General features: G+C 37.7%; 1 protein-coding gene across 4 annotated transcripts in view; it reads right to left on the reverse strand.

The window, feature by feature from the left end:
- The window catches only part of STAG1 (STAG1 cohesin complex component), a 311,613-nt gene that overhangs the window by 244,052 nt on the left and 45,238 nt on the right, over positions 1-22,323 (reverse strand). The window contains exon 1 of one of the 4 annotated variants that reach the window (XM_084752354.1): positions 10,560-10,578. The exons of the other annotated variants lie outside the window; for them this stretch is intronic. The gene's annotated coding sequence lies outside the window, so the exon portion shown is untranslated. Of the gene's footprint in view, positions 1-10,559; positions 10,579-22,323 lie in introns of those variants that run through there. 4 annotated transcript variants of the gene reach the window in all.

The following is a 22,323-nucleotide window of genomic DNA, read 5'->3' on the forward strand; positions in this document are numbered from 1 at the left end:
AGGCAGGTGTGTGAGAGGCAGGTGTGTGAGAGGGAGGTGTGTGAGAGGGAGGTGTGTGAGAGGGAGGTGTGTGAGAGGGAGGTGTGTGAGAGGCGGGTGTGTGAGAGGGAGGTGTGTGAGAGGGAGGTGTGTGAGAGGGAGGTGTGTGAGAGGCAGGTGTGTGAGAGGCAGGTGTGTGAGAGGGAGGTGTGTGAGAGGGAGGTGTGTGAGAGGGAGGTGTGTGAGAGGGAGGTGTGTGAGAGGCAGGTGTGTGAGAGGCAGGTGTGTGAGAGGGAGGTGTGTGAGAGGCAGGTGTGTGAGAGGGAGGTGTGTGAGAGGCGGGTGTGTGAGAGGGGGGTGTGTGAGAGGCAGGTGTGTGAGAGGGGGGTGTGTGAGAGGCAGGTGTGTGAGAGGGAGGTGTGTGAGAGGCGGGTGTGTGAGAGGGGGGTGTGTGAGAGGCGGGTGTGTGAGAGGGAGGTGTGTGAGAGGGAGGTGTGTGAGAGGGGGGTGTGTGAGAGGGGGGTGTGTGAGAGGGAGGTGTGTGAGAGGGAGGTGTGTGAGAGGGAGGTGTGTGAGAGGCGGGTGTGTGAGAGGGGGGTGTGTGAGAGGGAGGTGTGTGAGAGGGAGGTGTGTGAGAGGGAGGTGTGTGAGAGGGAGGTGTGTGAGAGGGAGGTGTGTGAGAGGGGGGTGTGTGAGAGGGAGGTGTGTGAGAGGGAGGTGTGTGAGAGGGAGGTGTGTGAGAGGGAGGAGGGGCTGCAATTAGGAAGTAACATGAATAAATAAATAAGTTGGAATAAGAAAAAAAAGAAATAATCCATTCACAAATTTTAGCAGGATCCTAGGATTGGAAATTTAAATAAGTAAGCAAATGAATTAGATATAAAATTCCTGAACCAAAATATATTTGAAGAAATAAATTTGTAACTAGAGGCCGCTAGAATGAATCAAGAGCATGGGAAAGAACTAAGGCTAGAAAGAAAATATATCATTGATAGCCATTCAGAAAGGTATGTGAGGAGACTATAGCAAACCAGTACCTCTTCCTTTTCCCCAACATACAGGGTCTAGAATAAAATGAAAAATCAAAATTAACAGTAAAAAAACTGTAGAAACTTACCCACAGAAACATTGCAAATGTCAGTAAAAAATGGAAATCGAAACATCCAAAAAGATCAATGAAGACAATGAAGGATAAGCACTCAGAGATATAATCAAACAAACTGACAAAAGCCAGGGAGAATCTTGAAAGAACTTTTAACCAGGTGGGCTCGGGTGGGGCTCTTCCCATCTAACACATCTTGAGGAACAACTCCACTTGTCGTCATAAATCATGCCAGCGTTATGAGAAGGCTCAATGGATTAACAGTCACTGTGTTTTTAATTTGTAACTGTTTTTGGATGACCAGGGGCTGATGGAACCAGAACCATGCAATGTTTATAGCCTGATAATTAGACACACTCAGTTTAAAACCAAACAGTATTAGTTTTTGTTTCCCAAATTAAAAATCTACTCTACTTAACATTGTAAAGACAGGAAACTATACAAAACTCAACATGTACTTATGAGGCAGTGCTTAATGAATTCAAATAGGTTAGAGAGCTAGTATTAAATTAACGAGGTCTCAGTATATTTAGTGAATACTTTTTTCTTCTTTAAATAATGATTTTTTTATTGATTAAAGGTAAAAAAAATGACTGTTAAGACAGTGATTCTGTTTTAAAATCTTTGCAAACATTTATGCAATGGATCTTGCTTTTTCACAGAATATCTTAAGTTTTCTTGATATAAAATAATTAACTCCCTGTGGGCAGATAATTTTTTCCATTTTATTCACTGTTATAATTACCATAAATGAAAGTTCTTAAACATCTTCTGAGTAAAAATAACTACATGTGCTACTTAAGAAAGAAATGTGAATGGAAACTACCACAGCTCATTTTAATGAGAATAGCTATCAAAACAGATGAAGATTGCAAGCTGGCAAGGATGTGTAGAGAGGAAGAACGTGTTGGAGCTGTCAATTAGTATAGTAATGGAAAACTACAGTGCACACTCATACCAGAATTAAAAACCAAATGCTATACAATCTAGCCACCCCCACTGAATATATATCCAAAAGAAATAGAATCAGTATGCCAAAAACATATCTAAACTCAGTCAATAGAGAAAATGTGGTATGCAGGCACCATGCACAGTAGGGTAGCTAGAGTTGACAGTAATGTATTGAACATTCCAAAACAGCTTAAGGGACTTTGAATACTATCACCACAATAAAACTATAAATGTTTATGATGATGGATATGTTAATTGCCATGATTTGTTAATATGTGCCTCATAAATGTATGTATGCATTCATGTGTAAGTAGAGTAAACTTTGAAATAAAAGACAGTTAAAAGATGCTTTCTCAGTAATTGTGATTAGCTAAATCAATGACAGACCAAGTAGAGTTTTCATAGAGGTTAAGCAAAGGCTGAAACAAGAGATACATCAAAACGGAGGAAGAAATTTTAGAAAATGCTCCAAACATGACTACACACACATACAATGCCACAACCCAAGAATACCATTACACTAAACAAAAAAAGAAAGCAAACAATAATATAAGTCTAAAGAACATTTCCTAAAGCTTTACGTAACTAATCTCTGAAACTGCATCTCTATAATTCCTCCATTTCTTAGCCAATATGTTGCCTGCATACTATCTTACCTTATTTATTATATTCATATTCTAGATGCATTTTCTTTTACATCTAACACTCTCTTAACATTTTCTTAGATTTCATAACCAAATACAAGGCATCAAAAATCTTAACATTTTTCTACCTTCTAAGATATGACTGACCCTCTGCCATTATTTTTCCATTAAGAATTTTAACATTTACTATATATTTCTCAAGCAAGCTCTCCTCTATCTTACTTCCTTATATATACATATACTTTTAGCCACATGGTAGTTTTATAAGAAATGTCTCCCATAAGTTCAAATTTTTGAACATTTAGTCCTCAGTGGTGCCATTTGGGGAGGTCATGGAACCCTTAGCGGTGGAGGCTACAACAGGAACTGTATCACCAGAGGCTGGCTTTGAGAGTTTACAGCCTCTCCATTCTTTCTAGTTTACTGTCCCCATTTTGTTTTTCTGTTTGAAGAAGTGTTAACTCAGCTTTCTGCTCCTGATGCCATGCCTTCTCTTTGCAATGTTGAACTATTACTACTCTGAAACCATGAGCTAAGATAAACTCCTTCTGTAAGCTGCTTTTGGTCATAGCGTTTCATCACAGGCAAAAATCTGTAACTATTATAATCTACATACCAACCTCTATATTAGGAGCAAATGAAAAGTTCTAGCCTTATTTGAATATAATCTGCACTAAATCCTACATTTACAAGGTCTCAGATCATCTTGTACATACTTCCTATAACACTTTGCCACATGTTTCCAATGTATTTTTAATTTCACAATGTCAAATTTCATTTAGTTCCTCTTTTAATAATAATATATTATACGTGACATATTAACATTTATATAATATATATTAAGTCGATAGATTTGTTACCCACACACACACAAAACTTAACAAAAAAAAGTAAAATTTAACTTTCCACAAATAAAAATAACTAAACTTGCTATTATACTAAAAAGCTTGAGCTTTAATTCTCTTTTCTCATAATCAGAACCTTCATCTTCATTCAGTTTTTGCAAGATAAATGTACAGAGCTGGTTATATACTATGAATTCTTCCTTTGATACAACATAACAAAGCTCTTAGTGCACCATGCTCCAGTCTCTAAGAGGTATTTTAAAATAGTTTTGTATGTACTTGTCTCACAAGAGAAAGGGGATGAAAAGTAAAGCACAAACTGAAATTGCTTTTTGTTGGCATCCTCTATCCGATGCTTCTGAAATGGTATTTAAATACACCAAATACCAAAGCAATGGCAGACAACGATAACAACCGAAAAGATTTTGATTTTGGTAACTGCACTTAAGAAACTTATAATTCACCTGAGCAGAAAACACATACATCTGTATAGTTAACTGTTTCCTTATGACAGAATATACAGCAGTTAAATTTGATGAAGCAGTGAAATAGCAAATCTTTTGAGCTTTTGATCTGGAAAAGAATGGTTGTTTCCTAATAAATCCAGTAGCTAAATAAACTTGAAAATACAAGGTCTAGCCAGAAGTGAAACACTCAGAAAGCCTGACCTAGAAGGGTAGGACAGCCTACGACCAGCCCTACATACATTGCCAGATATCAGAAAAAAGTTAAATGGATTCCTGGTAGTCCCCAGTAACCGCCCAGTTGCCCTTTGTAGCATTCCACCTATAGTCCTAAAATATAAACTAAGCCACATTTGCCATGTCTCCCTCTAGGAAGAGATGCTCTAGCCTGGCAAATGTAGTTAGTCCTCAATCCCCATCAAAAATCAGAGAATTACAACAGACAAGGCCACTATATACTGAGAGTTGTAGAGAACAGTCCCAACTACTAACTATATCTACAAAATACTCCCCCACACACAGGCAACACTGTGGAAGAGAGAAAAGGGAAGACTGTAAGAGCCAGAAGTTGAGAGACTTTGCTATGGGATTGTCTCCTAGTAACATCAGAAGCTATATCCATAAACTCTCACCAACATGACCACCCAAATGTAATTAACAAGGAGGCTACCAATGAACATGCCCAAACGGGCAGGGAAAGCCCTTGAGGCTTCAACCCTTCACAAAGAACTACAGGCAACTGAGTATGGCTGGGAGCAGGAGAGGTGGTCATCCCAAGGGAAGACTACACCTATTTGTTCTCCAGTGCCAAAAGGTTAGCCCTGAAAACATATATACAAGTAACATTATATGAACTAAACAGGTTATATTTAGAAATACACACACACACACACACTACATATACACATGTAATTACAACTGATGAAAAAAAGAGGCCATGAATTTGAAGAAGAGTGGAAAGGGATAAATGGGAAGGCTTAAAGAAAGGAAAAGAAAGGAAGGTTCTAACTAAAATACAATCTGAAAAATAAACAAACAAACAAACAAACAAAAAGCACTTTATCAATTCAGCTATCTTCCCAGCCCCCAATCTCATTAAGAATATACACTTCCAGGCACATGATTCGGGCCTGTAATAACACACCAGGAAGGTGACTTGGTAAGGCTGTTTAAGTTCGAGACCACTGTGCACTACATAGTAAGGTTCCAAGCCAGACTGAACAACAGAGTGAGACCAGGAAGGAGTAAAAAAAATATAATAGTACTAATCACAAAATATTAAAATCCAGGTCACAACAATGGAAATGAGCCATTTTATAGCTTAGGCTTTACTTTGCTTTTCCAGGCTAATCCCTTAATTTCCTAAGGCTTGACATAACAAAGTACCAAACTAGACTGATTTGAGTGGTAGAAATTTATTATCTTGTAATTCTAGAGGCTAGAGGTATAAAAATCAAGATGTTAGCAAGACTCTTCTTCTGAAGCTTCAAGGTCTCCCTGAATCAAAAACAAAAACAAAAACAAAAACAAAACAAAAAACAAAAAAACAAAACAGAAACAAACCCACTAACCTCCTATTTCTAGTAGATATAGATATTCCTTAATTCTTGAATATGGAGCCAATTAGGCCTCCCTCTTCATATTGCTATATACTTTGTGTCTGAGTACCTGTGTTCTCACATGATAGCAATCATACAACTTTGGGACTAATTAACTATACTCTTATGTAACTTAACTATATTATATCTGCAAATATTATACTTCTAAATAAAGTCACACTTAGAGGGTTAAAGTTAAGACTTCAACAAATGTTTCTGCAATATTATCTCTGTGGCACTTATATAAAATCTTAAGAAAAGTTGAGGAGTGTCTGTTACCAATGTGCATTTCTAAGTTAATGCTAAAAACAAGACAGTAAATACAATAGATAGTCTTAGTTTTGCAAGTTACTTCTCATTTGTGGAAATAAACAATATACAAATAAATGAAAATTTCAGGTTGCAAAAAATTTCAATGTTAACTGATAAAGTACTTTAAAAGGGCAGTCTCACACTTTCTAAGGAAGTGACATTTGAGCTCAGTCTAAAAGGTCATATAAGTATAATGGCCAAAGAAAAATATTCTTTACAATAAAGGGAGCATATTAGTTCACATGACAGACAAAGTCATACAGCAAAAGTGCAGAACAGATATTTCTCAGGCTTACTAATTTTGAAGTTATTAGGCAAACTTCAGGGCTTTCTATTGGTTTTGGTTACTTTGATTTTTTTATTTAGAGTGCCTACTGTTCACCCTCCATGAGCATGCCATGTGCAAGCACGGAGGCAAAGAGCAATCTGAGGAGTCAATGCTCCTATTCCACCCTAAATTCCAGGGACATAAGTGAAGTCATCAATCAGGCTTGCATGGCAAGCACCTCTGCTTGATGAGTCATCTCCTTGGCCTCAATCTGAAGTTTAGAAACAATTTTATTAAACTATTTCAACACTACTAGGTAACTTAAATGATGTAGACCAGTAATAAACTGAATTTATTGGTTACATCTAGAGTTCTAAAAAACATAATAAACCAACATTCATCCATTGTAGGCTAAGTCAAGACAAGCTACTGCCACAGTATGAAGCTGTAGTGATATTATAGTTGTGTATGTACTATTAAATAATATGCGCTATAATTAAGAGAAATTGGAAGAGGGATCTTTAAACAAGGTAAACATTATTGTAATATTTTTCCAATAAAAGGCTTTTCAGAATGCCAAGGAGTTTTGAAGCTTATATAAGGTACAGTATATGTAGAAATTTCCCAAAGCAACTATAGTTTCAACTCGGCTCACTGGAACACCATGTCTGCCAGCTGCCTAAGGCAATCATCTTGATTAAACATACTACAGGGATGCCTCCGGATCAGGTTTGTGCTATTTGTTTCTCTAGTGGGGCCCAGTACTAACCTCACTACCTTCAAGAACATAAAAAGTGATGGAAATAGTCAATGTATAAAACTACTGTACTACAAAATTTTAAAATTCACAGATATAATCTCACTGATTAACTATAATTTAACACAACTATTAAGTTTAATGGAGGACATATATTTACTGGAAAACGCATTAGGCTCATTTCTTTCATCTCGATTCTTACAACAATACAATGCTTCCAGCATGTGAGCATAAACACATAAACAAATAGGTAAATACACACACACATACACTCCAGGCATTATCTGTGTCTTCTTCACATTGTTTTTTTCCCCAGAAGTCTACAAATGAATGATCACTTCCATTTTCTTATTAACTTTTTAGTCTTGGTCATCTTATATTGCCTGTCGTATAATAGTCTATGGCAAAAAAAAAAAAAAAAGTCTATAGCTACTCCAAACCAACATTTTTCTTTAACAACTAGTGTGCAATATAAGAATCAGAGTCCTGGAAATTGATACCACTACAAATTTCAGCCTGAATTTTCAATCCTTCAGTATGACTTCAAAAACTAAAATATCCTCTTATTTTGTTCTTCTTTGATATCCCTGTGAGCTAATTATTTCAATCTCTTTTACTTGTTTCTCTGAGCAGGCAGAACCACTAAAGATGCCTTAAAACATAGAAAGGCTGTTTAATGCCCTACCCTTGCTAAGGACAACACTATCAGTTTTCCTTGGCAGAAAAACAGCTTATTATCTGCTCAAACCTTTCTCATTCCTACTGACTGACGAAATACACATATACATTATTAAACCGAATTCTCTACTAACCTTCCTATTGGAAAGTCTCTAGACAATATTTCAAAACATTAAGGAATTACCGAAAGTGTTTCTTGTGTTTCCTAAAATTATCTTTAACAAATATGTTACTCAGTATCATATCACTATAGCACAATAATTGACTTAAACCCAGACATGGTAGCATGTATCTATAATCTTACCATGTGAGCCTAAGTATATATACAAATATGTAAAAGACTAAAACAGGAAGATGTATGAGTTCTTAGCTAGCATGCGTTACTGTGTAGAAATCCTGACTAAGAAATTTTTAAACTGAGATAAACTACTAAAGAAGAGATTTGTTGAACGTCACAGTTTCAGAGGTTGCACTCCATAGTAAACTCTTGATGGTTCTATGGTAAGATGGCACATCGTGACACCAAATAGAGAGAACATGAGCAAGCGGCTGAGGACAAGAATAGCCTTCAAGGCAGTTATGTTGGCTAGTTATATAGTACAAGCTAAATTCATCTAAAAGGAAAGAGCCCAACTGAGAAAATGCCTCCATAAAATCTGGCTGTAGACAAGCCTATCAAGTATTTTCTTAATTAGTGATTGATGAGGGAGGGGCCAGCCCCCCCCCCCCCCGTGGTCCTGGGTTCTATAAGGAGGCTGAGCAAGCCAGGCAGAAAACATCACTCTTCCATGGCCTCGCCATCAGCTCCTGCCTCCAGGTTCCTGCTTTGCTTGAGATCCTGACCTGACTTCCTTCAATGGTGAACAGTGACTTAGAAGCAAAGCAAATAAACTTTCTTCCTCAAGTTATTTTGGTCATAGGGTTCATCACAGTAAAAGGCAGCAGCTTTCCTCCAGTGATTCACCTGGTTCTTTCATAATCCAATCACATCACAACCTTTTCACCAACAAAACAAACAAACAACAACAATAAAAAAAAATAAAGAATTCAACACACGACCTTTTAGAAAGATATTTCATTTCCCAACTACAACATACACCAATACTTTTATTCATAATATGCCATGGATTTGCTTCAAATGCATACATAATCAGAAGTATGTAAGCAAAACACTTATTAGCCAGGACCTTGCAACTGTTAAAGCTTGATTTTTTTTTTTAAAAAAAAAGGGTACTTTTACTCAAAAATGTGCTTTTGTGTGGCAGGTAAATTTCTCAAACATTGAAGTGCCTGCCACAGAAACACCAGAATCTCACTTTAGACACCAGCATCCTTTCAAAAAAAAAAATGCGTATTAAGTAAGGGTGAGACAATGGGAGCAAGTGTCTATCCAGAGCATAGTCCCCAGAGCTGCACTTACACCCTACGTGATTCAGGGAACTGAACTTGGGCCTTTGCAAGAATGGTATGCACTCTTAACAACTGAGTAATCTCTTCCGTCTCTAGCCTCCACCATCCTTATTTAAAACAGGGACAGGGGCCAGATGCTCAGAGCTCACTGGCCATCCAGCCTACCAGGAGCAAGGGATTCCAGATGCAGTGAGAGTTCCTGGCCTTTTTACACACACATATACGCACACGCACACACGCATCCATACAAATATGGCTAAAATTTTCCTTCATAAAAAGCTAGTAATTGGCACTGGACAGATGCTTCAGCAGTTATGTATATACTGTTCTTGCTAAGGACCTGAGTTTAATTGCTAGCACCCACACTGGTTGGCTCACAACTACCTATAACTCCAGCTCGGAAGATATGATTCCTCTATCCACCTGGGGCACATATATGCATGTGTGCCCAGGCACGTGTGCACGCGCGCGCGCACACACACACACACACACACACACACACACACACACACACACTATTTTGGTTTTTTTTTTCCTTTGAAATAGGTCTCTCTATGTAGCCTTAACTGGCCTTGAACTCATACTGATCTGCCTACCCAAGTGCTAGGAAGGACTAAGGGCATGCACGCCATCACCAGGCACACTTTATTTAAAGGTTGATACTAATTGGACTGACAGAATAGCTCAATAAGTAAAGGAGCTTGCTACCTGGCAACCTGAGTTTGATTCATGGGACCTATTCAATAAAAGAAAAAGAAACTAACTTCCAGTCTCCTCAGATTCACACAGACAAACACAGCAGCATGAGCATATGCCACCAACATAACAATAAATGAAATTTAATTTAAAATACAATTGGCTATTTCTAAATAGTGAAATTAATTATCATAACCTGTATATCTTGCTCTTAATTGTATATATTCATCAAATAAGCAAATAATGCATATGTAGTATGAACAATTCTTTAAGTCTGTATGTACAAACCTGAATGTAACCCGTCAGACAGTAACACATTACTGAAAAGTAACCTAAGCGCTAATCAAACACTCAGAACCTACAGAAATCCTTTTAAAGGACCTTTAGTATTGTTTTAGACAACTTGTAACATCTCATTTTATATAATGAAGCTCTATTCTACAAATACTTGAGTAAGAACATAGGGAAGGCCAGAATGATTAAGCATTCAATGAAGGCAATTAGAAGGCTACTATGATAGCACTATTGGGAGTGTGAAAAGACTCCAGCAAGATGCTATTAACAAGTAAACAGAAGACATCAGCTCAAGAAATATATACTGGTAGCTGTTAGCAATTGAACTAGATAAATTAGACTAAACTGACTATGAAAAGAGACTGGTTGAGGCAACACATTCTTGTGGCACTACTATAGTCCCAGAACTCTGCAGATTGAAACAGGACATCACAAGTAAAAGGCTACTCTGTGCTACAGATCAAGAACTGAGACCAGAGCCACCTTTTAGCACATCAAATCAAGCCTTTCTTGTTACCAGAGACCCTGTAGCCACCACACTTGGCACAGACCCAGACCTACCTCAGGAAGCTTGCCTGTTAAGGTATCCAGCTTGATGAGTCCTTGGACCCTCTCCTGCCAATGCAATCCACAACTTTCAGGGTTTGCCTCAGCTGCGTAACTGGTACACTGTCCTATATGAAGCAGCATAGATTTTTCACATCAAACAAAAATCCAATGAAAGAACTCCACATGCCTAGGTCTCATCATACAAACATAAACAATATGAAAGGTCAAGAGAGTTTATCTCCTCAAAAAATGAGAACTATCTAGAAGAATTCCAGAACACAGAACTTAAAAGAGCATAAACTTCTTCAAAGACTTCCAGGAGTTTAAAGAAGATACAAACAAATAGTTAAACAAAATAAATAAGTAAATAAATAAATAGATAGATATAACCCATATATATGTCTTCATAATAACTGTTAAGTATTTTTTAAATTTTATGTGCACTTGTGTTTTGTCTTCATTCAAGTCTATGTGAGGGTGTCAAATCACTTGGAGCTAGATTACATACAGATGAGCCACCAAGTGGGCGCTGGGAATTGAACCCAGGTCCTCTGGAAGCGTAGCCAGTGCTCCTAACTGCTGAGTCATCTCTCCAACCCCAATAACTGTAAATATTAACTCCCCAGTCAAAAGACACAGGTCAGCCGAATGCATTAAGAAACACTGGCAGGTAGATCTTGGAGTTCAAGGCCAGCCTGGTCTACAAAGCAAGTCCAGGACAGCCAAGGCTACACAGAGAAATCCTATCTCAAAAAACCAAAAGGAGGAAAAAGAAAAGAAAAAATAAAGAAAGAAAAAGAAACAAAATCCATAGCCAAGGCTATACAGAGAAATCCTGTCTCAAAAAAAAAAAAAAAAGCCAAATAAAAAAAGGGGAAAATTTTTTCATCTTTCTGCTGTCTACAAAATACTCAGATTTAAAGACAGACAGCAAGCACCTTAGAGCGAAAAGGAAAAAGTATTCCAAACCAAGGGAAACAGAAAGCAAGCAGATGTTGATGTCATAATAGAATTTAAAACAAAGCTAATCTGCAGAGATGTAAAGGGGGAGGCACCCCTTTGTAAGAAACTATAATTAAGCAAAGAAAACATTACAAACTAAAGCATACACTCAAGCATACTACTAGAATTAAAGACTAATTTTACCACTCCACTTTCTTCAATAGCTATATGGACAAAACCAAAAAATAATCGAATGGCATTATTGATCAGATAGACCCAACTGATTTCTAAGACATAGTCCATGCTGACCAATCAGGAGATTTCTAACTAAAACTACTTTAAACTATTATTTTTATCTTAGTCAAAATAGCTAAGATGAAGAAAACAACTGATGGCAAATGCCAGCAAGGATGCAGGGAAAGGGTAATCCCCAATTACTGTTGGTGGGACTGCAAACAAACTGGTACAGTCACTATAGAATTCAGTATGGGAAATTCTCAAAAAGGTAAAAATAATCTACATGTCCCATTTATAGCACTACTGTGCAGACGCTGAAAAAGCTTGATATCCTATTCTACAAATACCTACTCAGCCATGTTCACCATTCCTTTCTTCATAATAGCTAGAAAATGGGGGGGGGGGGGGCGCGGGCGGCGGAACCTAAATGTAAAGAAAAATGAAATCAGCCAGGAATGGTGGCGCACACCTGTAACCCCAACACTCGGGAGACAGACGCACACAGATTTCTGTGAGTTCGAGTCCAGCCAGGTCTACAAAGCAAGTCCAGCACAGCTAGGACTACAAGAGAAACCCTGTCTTCATAAATTAATGAAAGAAAGAAAGAGGGAGGGAGTGAGGGAGGGAGGGAGGGAGGGAGGGAAAAATTGAAACCATGAAATCTGCAGCTAACTGGAAGGAATTAGAAAGTATTATACTGAGTGTGGTACCCCAAAGTCAGAAAGAGAAGCACTGCATGTTCTCATTTGTGGCTCCTAGCAGTAATCTTCAGAAATAAGTAAATGACCTAGAGTAATTGAGGAAAGTAAAAGGAAACTATGTTGGGGCAGGGGTAAGAGCTGTGGAGAAAGAAATAGCAAATAGAGGTATCTTAGCCAAGAGTGGTGGCACAAGCCTTTAATCCCAGCATTCAGGGAGGCAGAGGCAGGCAGAGCTCTGAGCCCAGGACAGCCAAGAGAACAAGCAAACAAAAAGTCAGGAACTTTAAGTGACAAAATCGGGGGAGGGAAGGCTCTCAACTAGGAAGGTGGGAGGGAGGGCAACACAGAGGCAGGAGAGAGAATAACATGAAGGATGGCTAAAAAAAGTCACAGAGAATCATTTCATGTTAACCAAAATAATAAATAATATGTATGTGTGTACACATGCATGCATACATATACATATTTATCAAATGAAGTTGCACCACTTGAGAGTGATGTTTCCTCCAAGAACCGTAGGCTACCTAAAAAAAACTCCCAGTACCAAACTAAGTAATCTCCTTTCAAGTTGTTGGACAAAGGAATCCAAGTAACCCTCCCAAAAGTACACCATCGCTGCTGCCCTTGATTGTCCCCCAGAAATTTAATTAAGTCTCTACTGTTGAAGGACACAGGACTTGGGAATCTGAGTGGATCTTAACCCAAAGTGCCCTCCATGAAGACTATCTTTCATAGTACATAAAGTGTTATGCAAGCTGTCAAGGGAGAAAAGTAAAAGTTCTACCTAGCTATGACATCCAGAAACCACAATAACCAGCAAAACTTAATATCTACGAAGGTGAAATCATGGCACTTTTATCTTGGCAATAACAGCTGTCTAATTAGATCTAAGGCCCATTCAATAGGAAGGAATTTATGTCTGATACTCTGGACCAGTGGTGCTCAACCTTCCTGATGCTGTGATCCTTCAATATAGTTCCTTATGTTGTGGTGTCCCTCCCAACCATAAAATTATTTTATTGCTACTTCATAACTGTGATTTTGCTACTGTATCATGTAAATATGATATATGTAACTGCATGATAGTGAGTCATTATGTAAATACCTGATATGCAGAATACCAAAGGTATCAAAGCCCATAGGTTGACCTAGCAAACTATCCACAGCTAGTAAGGCCATAGAACCTAGAGGAAATCCTACTACCACTTTCCCAAACCAGCATGTCCTCTTCACTAAATTATTAATATTTATCCCTACACTGACAGATGGGTGTGGCCTTCAACTCTCATCAAAGATACTTCTTTTTGAAGGACAAGAAACATTATAGAAAGCCAGAACTAGTCAAAATACAGAGAACAACTGGCCATCGGGTGCCCAGGCCCTCCTGCTACACCTACAATACATTCCTACATCTAAGGCCTAGGGGACACTGCAGAACTGGGAGTGAAAGCACTGTAGGAGCTCGAGTGCCAGGACATCTGCTGTGAAACTGTCTCCTACGTGTGACAGGGAAGCTGCACCCATGAAAAGTCAACATTATTGCCTAAAGAAGACCTGAACAATGACAACACCAGCTGGCATGTGACAGAGATGAGGGAAATCTCAGAACCTTCCACCCCTAGATGAAGGGCTACAAGCAATTAATGATTGCTGAGAAAGGGGGGGGGGGGAGGGGAAGGGGGAGAAATCAGTCTTCCCCAGAAACTAACCTCCAATTATCCAACAATATCAAGTGGTCAGCTCTAATAGCATACAAATATGAGCAACAGCAAATGGACTCAACAGGTATTTATCTATTTATACATATGTGTACATACAACAAAAAAATTAAAACAATAGAGGTAATAAATCAAAGTAGGAGTGCTTCATGGTAAAGAGATAGGGGAACAGTGAACAGTGGGGGAGGGTAGCTGGATATGGTAATGGGACTTAAGATGACCAAAGTATATTATATACATGTACAAAATGTCATAATGAAACCCAATATTTTCTACAATTAACAGATGCTAATTAAAATAGGGGATTTTAGAACAACTTTGGGTCTTAGGATTCAAGACCAACTTTGATTACATAGTAAGACAAAATCTAAGCTCTTCCAAAAACATGTCTTTAAAATAGCAATGATTTTTACTTAGTAATTCCTCCTTTACAAATCACCCCTGAATCAAACACAAACCCATAGATATAGACACACATACAAACATACATACGTACATATATATATCAAACATTTTTTCACTGTCCTGGTTAGTTTCCTGTCAACGTGACACAAGTTTAGAGTTACCTGGGAAGAGGGACTCTCAATTGGGGGGAAATGTCTCCATAATAATTGCCTGTAGGCAAGTCTGCAACACATTGTTTTAGTTATTGATGTAAGAGGGCCTACTCCACTGTGGGTGGAGCAATCCCTGGGCAGGCAGAGGTCCTGGGTATAAAGGAGAGTAGGCTGAACGAGCTACAGGGAACAAGTCAGTAAGCAGCATTCTTCTACGGCCTCTGCATAAGTTCCTGTCTCCAGGTTCTTGTCCTGACTTCCTTCAGAAATACAGTATTCCTGAGCCTTGTAAGCTATAATAAACCCTTTCGTCTCTAAGCAGTGTATTGTGATGGAGTTTTATCACAACAGAAACACTAAGACATTCGCCTACAGGGAACATTTTATATTGAGATAGAGGGAAACAACTTAATGTCTAGTAACTAAACAGCAATTACTGCTGTTTCTGTTGTTGTTTTTCTTTCTTTCTTTTTCTTTCTTTTTTTTAAAATGTCTATGGGTGTTTTGCCTATCCATATGTCTGTGGGCCATTCCTGTGAAGGCGCCCACAGAGGCCAGAAGAGCGCAGTGGATCCTGTGGAACTGGAATTACAGATAGTTGTGAACCACCAGGAATCAAACCCAGACCCTCTAGAAGAACAGTCAGTGTTCTTGACCACTGAGACATCGAAAATGTTGGGACTGGACAGACTTTTTAAATGTTATATGCCATTGAGAAACTTCAATAGAGATGAGTGAGTAAAGGATCAGAGGATCAATGGAGGCCTAATGTTTGAAAATACTATTTAAAAATAAAAATAAAAATAAAAAAGCTCAGCAGCTAAGTGTATGTGATGCTCTTACAGTGTACCACTCTTGAAGAAGTCTGGAGTTGCGTTCCCAGAAACTACATAAGGTAGCTCTCTACTTATAACTCCAGTTCCAGTAGATCAAATGGCCTTTTCTAGGCTCCTTTGGTACCTGCACTGCACTCACATGCACAGATACATAATTTTAAAAATTAATATTTTGAAAAGGCTGTTATTTGTAAACTAAAAATAAAACTTTTAATCGAATGTCAAATAATATTCAAGAAAAATTAAACTTGAAATGCTTATAAAATAGAGGGAAAATGACAAATGTATAGAAATATATAAAGAATGATCTATATGTTTCATGTATACTCAGATATACACAGAATAAACTATTGTTTTCTTTTGTTTTGTTTTGTTTGAGACAGGGTTTCTCCATGTAGCCTTGGCTGTCCTGAATCTCTGTAGACCAGGCTGGCCTCCAGAATGCTGAAAGTTAAGGTGTGCACAACCATGCCTGGCCACAGAATAAATTTTCTAAATATGTAGTTAATAGTAGCTCTAAGACTGTAGATTGATATGCTAACTTAAGTTTTATTTTTCCTATTGCTAAAGAGGACTGCTAATCTTATCAGACAATACCATAATCTAGTAGTTCTATTACTGCCTCAGTCAGAACAGGATGTAGAGTCACTTGAACAGTATCATTCAAAAACAAAAATGATTAACTGTTTCTAAATAATCCTTTAATAAATTAAATTATCACCATTTATGCTAACAAAATCAAAAATAAAATACAACAAAATATACTAGCACAGTAAAATGAACTGTGTCAGTTTTAACCCTGCAGCACACTCGTGTTCGTTGGCTATGCTGGGGTGGAAGCCACAGCGATGCTCTTGTTAGACATGTAACACCCACCACTAAGAGCACTGCACTCCCAGGCTTGCCTCAAGCTCACCGTCCTCCTGACTCAAGTGCTGGGCTATATGTACATGGCACTATAATCAATTTTTTAAAGCTCTAGAAGTACAAAGAGATATAATGAGCCTCATGCTTTACTTCTGTTTCCAGTATCTTCTGCACCAGGCAATTAAAATCAATTTTACAAAGTGAAACAATTTCTGAAGTGAAGTAAACATCACTTGAATTAAAATCATAATTTTAATTACATATACTATTATCCAATAAAGCGGCTTTTTTGTTTTGTTTGTTTTTCAAGACTGGTTTCTCTGTGTAGCCTTGGCTCTCCTGGACTCATTTTGTAGAGCAGGCTGGCCTCAAACTCAGAGATCCGCCTGTCTCTGCCTCAAGTGCTGGGATGACTGGTGTGTGGCACTGTGCCCACCTAAGTAGCTCTATTATTAATACCACTGTATAAAGTGATAGTAGGTGGACACTGGTAAAAACTGTCATTTAACAAGCTTGATATTACTATGCCATTTTACATGGTTCAATTTTTATTATACCAATTCTTTTTAAATTGCTTATTATATCTATGGGGCAGGGTGTGTGTATGTGTACACTTGTACATACCACCATGCTGTGGTGCACTTACAGAGGTAGGACAACCTATAGGAGTAAGTTTTATCTTTCCACCACAATGGTCCTAGGGATTGAATTCAGGCCATCAGCTTGGTGGCAAGAATCTTTGCCCACTGAGCCATCTTGACTGGGTTTCTAGAAATTCTTATGCTTGACTGTGTCAGGTAATCTACCAACTAAAAAAAAAAAATCCAAAGTACACCTCACTATCTCCTCCTGAACATTCAACACCCCTCTAAGAAAGGCAGGTAGGTATTCATGGGACTACCTTAAGAATCTAACTGAAAAGTGACTCTAATCTAATTCACACGGACTACAGTAAATGTAAACACTGTTCCTGGCTTTCCTACTCTTTCTGGCCCCACACAATTAACAACCTTCCCATGCCTCAATCCAATCAACTCCTCTGAAGTACATGGCTCAAAACACAGGGCACAGAGTATAACTAACAGCTGTGTTTCTTTAAATAACAGTGAAATGAGGGAAAATAGTAACAAGATTCCAACATTCTTAAAAGTTAAGATTATTTTTCAAGCTTGTCATTAGCCATAAAACTACTCATATCAAAAGTGTGTAACAGTAATAAAGTGTTAAATTTTTGAGTGCTATTCTGCTAAACTTCAAGAGGTTTAAGAGGATTCCTTCAAAACCCTCTTTCATTTGCTCAATTCTCTTCTCAAGCATATTAGGCTCCATTAACAGCCAATCATGTAAGCTGAGCTGCAAGTGACCCGAGAGTTACCATAGCAACAGCTGCTTTCTGAAATACGTGTTATGCATTTTAAAAGCTCTCACAGAGAGGATAGCACATCTATCAATTAACAACCAAAGCTGAACATAGCACATAATCCAAATGAAAGAAAAACTACCTTAACAAAGCAACAATCTCGCAACAAAAGGGATATTTGACACACTTGACCTAAAATTCTATTGTGATTTATGTCTCAAAATGAAGCCCATAATTAATAAGATGTGACCGTTGATACTAAGCTTTTTAAAGCACAAAACTGGTAAGAGTAAGGATAATAACCACGACTATTTTTAGCAATGGAACATCAAGAATAATGGATGAACATATGCTACAATATACTGGCAGACTGTCATGAAGCCATCTTAATGAAAAAGTGGGCCTAAATGTGATTCACCAAACTGTTTTCCAGTATTTAGTCGATGCGTATACCAAACAACATTGCACTGTTTTCAAGAACACCATTCTTTTAGTAATCCATTGCTAATTGAGGTCTCTTCCCATAAATTCCTGACTAAAAAATACACAGCTAGCTAGGTTTTATCAGCCGTCACCAGAGTATTCAGCTCTGTAACAAGAAATTTTACTCTTTATTTTTGCAGTGCTGGAGGTAAGAAACATACAAAATACAACTTGTTCTCTGCAAAACAAGGTCAAAGGTAATATTTTGTGAATGTCCAAAATTTTTTAAAAATTAGTCTCAAAAATCATTTTCTCTATAATTCAAGTAAACCGAATATATAAAAGACATTGCTCACTATGTTAGGAATGTGCCACCAACAGAATAATGAGAAAAAACATCAAACTCACTAATACACAGAGATAAGGACCATTTTTGTTAACAGACTCCAGAGACTTAAGTGTGACAGAAGATTCTATTACATATACTCATTATAACTTTAAATTTTCAAAAACTTCAAAGGAAGGATTTTTAACAACTAGAGACTACTCTTACTACTAAAGCAGAAATTTGGAGAAACAGGGGATGATGAAAATGACAAAGAGAAAGGCCCATTTACTTAAGTATATTAATGAGTTGTTATTAATGTCCTAGAAAGTTCCTGTCTCAAAAGTTATTCTACCTCTAAATAGTGACAAACAGCATATTTTTTTTCCTCTCAGTAAAAAAAACTTGTCCTTTCATTTCAACTTTCTATACCCTGAACATTCACATTTGAAATCTGAACAAACACTGACCTAACACAATGTTAATACTACTATTATCTTTTGATCCCTACCAACTTATATACATTAATTTATTGGTATCCTAATGACAGAAGTACACAAACTATCATCTCCATTTTGCAGGTGGCAAAACTGCAGACCAGAAAATTGCCTAACACCCCACTTATTTGATCTAAATCAGTCTGACTCTATATTCTTTATCCTTAGCTATTATCCATGAAGCTTATCCATAACATGATCCTAACAAACTAACACACTTTCACTGCTTCCTTTGGCTGACTTGGTTACTATGCCAATTTCCTGGACCGGTTTTGAAAGAGCAACACATTATGAAATTTCATGCAAAAGTAAATAAACAATAGGTTGAACACAGCCCCTTACCAAAGGAGAAGTTATTTCATGTATAAAGTCTACAAAGAAAAACTATATAAGAGAATAAGATGCTTGCATTTCTCCTTTAAATGTAGATATACACAAAGAAAAATACACACACACATACACACACACACACACACGGATGAATGGGTGTTATGACTCACACTGCTGACAATCAAACTACTTAATGCTTACTATCTGTCAAACATGGTCTTACGGATTTGCCTTACATGCTTTAACATTTGACTGTCCCAATAATCCTAAGCAGCAGATATTATTGTTCACAGTACAGAATAAACAAATGGTTAAAGAAATTAGGAGAAAGCTGCAAATCACAAAAGATCACTCCTAAGTCTTGGAATTTGTGGAGTTTCTCCAACTGGATTCCTAAACTATTTAGAACAAATAATTCCTCTCATTCTTCCTTTTTTAACTATAATGTCTGTATCAGTCCCAGGGCTGTATCTGGGGAAAATATAGTCTGTTTCCTTGGTTGCACAGGTTCATTGTTTTAAAAACTTCACCCATACTTCATTTAAATATGTAGATAAGAGATTTAGGACTTCTGACTTTATGTCATTTAGATGAGACTTTGGTTGTCATGAGAACTTTAGGAACCTTGGGATACGGTAGACGCGTTTTGTCTATGAAATATATATGGATCATAGAACCTCCTAGAATGCCTGCGGTAATCTGCATTTGGTACTTCATCTTTTGTCCCTTGCTGCTACTCTGTTATGTATTAAATTGCATGGCAAAAGATCACCAGACATCAAAATAGGTAAATTATCTTTTGTTAATCAATATAATCAATCACACTGGCCCTGAAGGGAGAAAGAAATAAAGCACACAAATCAAAGAGATGCAGCAGAAAAATGCAGAAGGAACTTAAAGCTTGAGAGGAACCTTACCCTCCACTGCTCTGTGATGAAAGGAGCATGAACACAGCAAGTGGTCTCTATGAGTTGAGCAAGATCTCCTTTCCTAGAACCAACATCCATCAAAGAAAGAGGATCTTGGGAATCATTTCTGCCAATGATCTGAGTGAGTAAGGAATCTGAGCTCCCTAAAGCCACCTGAAGAAGCTAACTCCATTTAGGTCTTTCAAGATGCTAAGAAAACATTCATCTGAGCCAGTTAAACTTCTGATCAATGAAGATATGAATTGACAGTCTTGTTTTGGTTTGGGGGTTCCCACTGCCCGGAGACAGGGTTTCTGTGTAGTTGTAGTCCTGGCTGTCCTGGAACTCTGTAGACCAGGCTGGCTTCAAATTCAAAACATCCGCCTGCCTTTGCCTCCTAGTGCAGGAATTAATGGCCTGCTCCACCACTGCCTGGCATAAATGGCACTTTTGTTTTTGTTTGTTTGCTTTTGTTTTTGGTAACAATATTTATAAAAACAAATTTTTAGTCACACACAAAAAAGATTTTTAGCTCATTTGCCTAAGATTAGCCAATGACTGAGTTTATAATGTTTTGGGGGTCTTGCTTGTTTGTCTTAAAATCTTTTGCTAATGTAATTCAATACATACAAAGCAACAGAGAGGGCAAAAATAAAAATAAAAATAAAGGTGCCAATTGCTGCTTACCACAGGCCTTGGAAGAAGTTCTGTGATCCATGTACATTTCATATACATAATGGGTCCTGGAAACTCCTTAACCTCTTGCCTCCACTACTCAAGTAATGGGAGTATAGGCATTTATACCACATCCAGCTCATAGCCAGTAACTGTTGGTACTACCCTTCAAACCTAAGTATAGCGTGTGCTCTTAAGCACTGATAAAGACAACAGGAATAGTAGCACTGGGTACAGAAAGCTGGACATCTAGATTTTTAAAAAACCAAACAATTTCAATGGCAGAACTCAAATAGAAGACACTGCATTCCCTCTACATAGTGTCAGCAAATTAGTTGGCTCTGGATTTAATTATTTTTATACAATTATAATAAAATTGTACTACTGATTCTTGAAAATATTATTCAAAGCATGTTCTAAATTATAGAATATTATGCACATGTATATATAACTAGACATAAACATAAGCCTTCACAGAGTCAAGATAACTAATGTGAACAAGTGACAGACGGAGGAGCAGTTAAAAAAATGTTCGGTGTACTAATTCCCTATATTTTAGCACTTAGAGTAACAGATACTGGCTAAAAGATGACAGGCTGAAAGAGTAGGACACAGATGAGATAATGACAGAAGCTTAGTAACAAGCATTTAGAGATGGCTTTTCTGGATTCTTAGAGAAGGGGTGATTACTGTCCTTTTTGTTTTGTACATTTCTATGCTCTTTTTAAAAAATAAAGCAAGTGACTGTATAACTTAAAGGGTTTTTTTGAGAAAACTGTGTCAGGTCTGGAGTGATGGCTCAGTGGTTACTGCTCTTCCAAAGGACCCGGGTTCAAATTACAGCACCCACAAGGCATCTCACAACTGTCTGTAATTCCACATAGACTTACATGCAAGTAAAACACCAATGCACATATCATAAAATAAATGTAAATAAATTTAGAAAACACAAAGACTTATAAAAATAACGTGTTTCAATTCAGGTTCTTTGAGAAGCAGAATCAAGATACAAGCTAAATATGTAAGAATTTTATCATGAGAAACGTTTCTGAAAGAATGAGAAGAGAAACAGCAAGAGAATTAACAAGACCTTAAGGCTGTGACACAGGCCAGTCAGCTATGAAGTACAGCAGTAAGAAAGGAGAACTAAGTAGGAACAACCTCAAACTAGTACAGCTCTCGACTGCCAGTCTTCAGGGAGCTCGAGTTCTAGACTGCCCAAAGACAAGTCCCGTGTTAGGCAGAAATGGGCAATGCCACGCTCAGTAACTGGAGAAGAAGTTACCCAGGGAATATATGTCCCGAACTGAATGATAAAGCAAATCTGAAAGGCCATTGTAGCTGGAGTGTCAGCTAAAACCATCCTCAAGGTGGAAGTTTCTCAAGGGAAATCTAAACAG

Source organism: Acomys minous, assembly GCF_964271855.1.
Source record: "Acomys minous genome assembly, chromosome: 13".
In the NCBI taxonomy this organism is placed as follows: Eukaryota; Metazoa; Chordata; class Mammalia; order Rodentia; family Muridae; genus Acomys; species Acomys minous.